Below are 3,282 nucleotides of genomic sequence, written 5' to 3'. Positions count from 1 at the left end.
AAATTGATCAACATTTGATGTTTGATTCCTGTGAAGAAATACCAAGTCTTGATCGAGTCTATGCAAAACCTATGTGGGCAGCATGCGCGTAGGAAGGGGGGGTCCTGGGTGGGCCAGGCCCACCCTAGAAAATCAATGGCCCACCCTAGAAAAGTCGACAGTTCTACAGAACTTTTAGTCTGGTTTTATCTCCCACTAACATTTTTTTTTTAATATCGCTTGCTGAGAATTATAGGGCTTTATAGGGTTTATAGGGTTTAATAATTTAATTAATTTTTGAATTAAAATTAATTTTTTAATTAAATTTAATTTTTTACAAAATCAAGATCTTTGGACGTCAAATATCTTTTAAACGGTTAGATAAACGAAAATGGTGTCAAAGGCCTTTTTTGTAAATTTCCTATAAGAATATGTAAAGAAACCTGCTAAAAAGCCGATTTATAAAAACATGATTTTTTTTAGTAGAAGGATAATATAAAAAATGGAAAATTGCGAAGCGAAGGACCTTTCCGTTAATACAAAGACTTCATATTTGGTGAGTATATTCTAGAGATGTCTGGCAATCTATCGGTGTATAAAATCAAAAAAAAAATCGATTTTTTTGAACCAGCCTTGTGTTTATGTATATTTTTCTTAGTCAGCGATATGTATAAATACCCCGTTTATATGAGCAGTCTAAAAGGTCGGATTCAATAATTAGCTTTTTCAATATGTGAATTGTGTTAAATAGTTAACAGCATGTAAAATTTTTGACACTATTGAGGTTAATAAAAAATTTTCAGCTGTTAAAAATTTATTGGGCTCTGGCACCTGGTTAAATTTGAGTTAAATTTTTTTTGCAGATGCTTTTATTTTGTTTTATTTTTTTTTCTTATTAAAAAGGAGTATCATGGCAGAAAAAGGCAGACAAAATTCTAAACTTGGTAAAATTGAACACTTGGTAAGGTCAGTTTTTAAAGACAATCGCTGTCATAAATTGCGACTGAATTCAACTTTTGTGTCGCTCAAAATAAAAGTGATGTAACTCCATCCAATTGCATTTCAATATAACAAACTTTTAAAAAACGGAGTACCATATTACACTAAACAATATAAAGAGAAAAACTAGTAACTATCAAAAATATATTGCGTATTTGGAGTTGATTCCTTTTTATACCTATTGAAAGATATTAACAAAATACGATACCATTGAACAAAAAACACACATTTTCCAAAAAAAAAATGAGTTTCGATTACATTACCGATCGAATATATTATTAAAAATACCGATCGAATATATTATTAAAAATAAACTTTTTGCTAATTTTAAGTTATTAAAAACAACAGTGTGACGAATTATTTGCCAATTAAAGGAGCAAAGTAAATAAAATGCACGACTGTGTCACGTAGTTGCTAACACTTATGTTAGTTTACAGATTGTAAGGGCTTCCTTTATATAAATTTCAAAGAAATTTTGTCGATGTTGGGGAAGAGCCGACATTCAGGGCAAAGTTTTGTTAAATAATTTTTTTTGTTATTAGACTTTTTTGAGAAAAACTAAAAATGCAGTTTTACGCCTGCAAAGTTTAATCAAAATCATTAGAGCCGTTTTCCAGTTATTTGGTATAACTTGAAGAATTTGTATGGGGGTACACTTTCTAATTAAGGTAGAAAAAGAACAAAAAAAACAACTTTCAAAAAAATTGCACACTCATGGTTATGGCTTCAGGTCGATGATAACATCTGGCCCACCCTAGATAAAATCTCTAGCTACGCCCATGGTGGGCAGTATTGATGCAGCAAGGATTCCCAAACAAGTATTGACCATTTTAGAATACTGGAATTCGAGTTAAAATATACATACATAGGTACATGTACCAAACTATCTACGGAACTGGTATGATTTTTTTATCCAAAGACAGAAAATTTAATGTGTGACTTATTTGAATCTTGGCTCACTAATCCATTCTTGTTCAAACTGTCGATTTAAAAAACATTAGAAAACATTTTTTTTTTCAACATAATACATAGAAAATTTCAGGGTTCAGAAAACCAAACTTTGGTTTAATAGTTTTCAGTTTTAGCAATTTTAGTGCACAAAATTTTCCAGTTTAATGGAAATCCTGTTAAAACTATTTTAGTTAAAATAACATTATTTTATAGCTGATGGATGTAAATGTCTTTTTATTTAAACAGCAAAAATTAAATTAGACATAATGATACTAACACTTTCGTAATTTAAGATCATTCAATTACATATATAGAAACAAAATCCGAAAATAAGGCTCAGTTTTTTAAGTGCGAATAGTTAAACTCAAGTTTATCGGCCGAGTTGATATTTTTTTCTCCATTTGTTAGGCCCTTCCGCATTATTAAAAAAAAACTTTTTTCTCTGAGTTAACTGTGGTTTTCTAATTCCGAGTACATCCATCACTCAAAAACTAGCGCTTAGAGCTAAAACATGTGGTGGTTAGTGTGTTTACTTGCAGGTAAACAAACTTGCGCACAAGCTTCATTCCTCTAAATTCGTCAATTGCACGTACAAATCCAATGTAGGTACTCTTCAAATTGAACATATCTGCAAAATATAAATGCAAATTTTATTAGATTTTTGCCAACAATTATATATTTTTACAACTTACCCTTCGAAAAGAAGATCCTGTTCAAAATTATGCACCTGAATTCCATTGACATCCGAGCTTATCTTTTGTCGAAAAACATCACATATTGGAATATCTACTGCCCGAACAACACCAAACTTTTCAATTATTCTTTTGAATATACTTTCGCTGGGCTTGACATTTGCATCATTTTCACTGTGACGTGGACAAAACCAACGAATTGGTGGTTTTGCAAAATGAATTGTGTCGGGTCTTTCGCCAGCTTTCATATCATCCATGTAATGAGCATCACGAAAGAATATATCCCAATCGTGTCGATTGGGAAAATCATCTTTTGATTCTTTTGTACGAACTTTAAATGGTTCACTAAAACCGGATACTTTAAAGGACATCCCATCAAGACGCGCCAAGGCATTTGGCAACCGACTACTTCTTCTAATTCAGCTTCTATTTACTTCGAGGGTGTTTTTTGTCACCTAAAAAGAAAATATATAATTTATTTAGTTTATTAATTCTAACAACAACCTCAGCACTGAAATTAAACGAAGGATTATTCTTGCTTTGGTTTTAGAATGCAACTGACCAGCAAAAAATTGTCTCTGGAACAAGTAATGTGTCCACATACAAGACTATTATCATCCCAGTCCTGCTATATGGTGGTTATTCCTGAATATTATTTTTT

The 3,282-nt window shown here is 31.4% G+C and overlaps 1 pseudogene; it reads right to left on the bottom strand.

The window, feature by feature from the left end:
• Positions 1-2,168: 2,168 nt before the first annotated feature.
• On the bottom strand, positions 2,169-3,239 carry LOC129909646 (A-kinase anchor protein 17A-like; annotated as a pseudogene).
• Positions 3,240-3,282: the final 43 nt, after the last annotated feature.

Source organism: Episyrphus balteatus, chromosome 1 (assembly GCF_945859705.1).
Source record: "Episyrphus balteatus chromosome 1, idEpiBalt1.1, whole genome shotgun sequence".
Classification (NCBI taxonomy): domain Eukaryota; kingdom Metazoa; phylum Arthropoda; class Insecta; order Diptera; family Syrphidae; genus Episyrphus; species Episyrphus balteatus.
The sequence above is the reverse complement of the archived record's forward strand: the minus strand, read 5'-3'. Positions and strand labels throughout refer to the sequence as shown.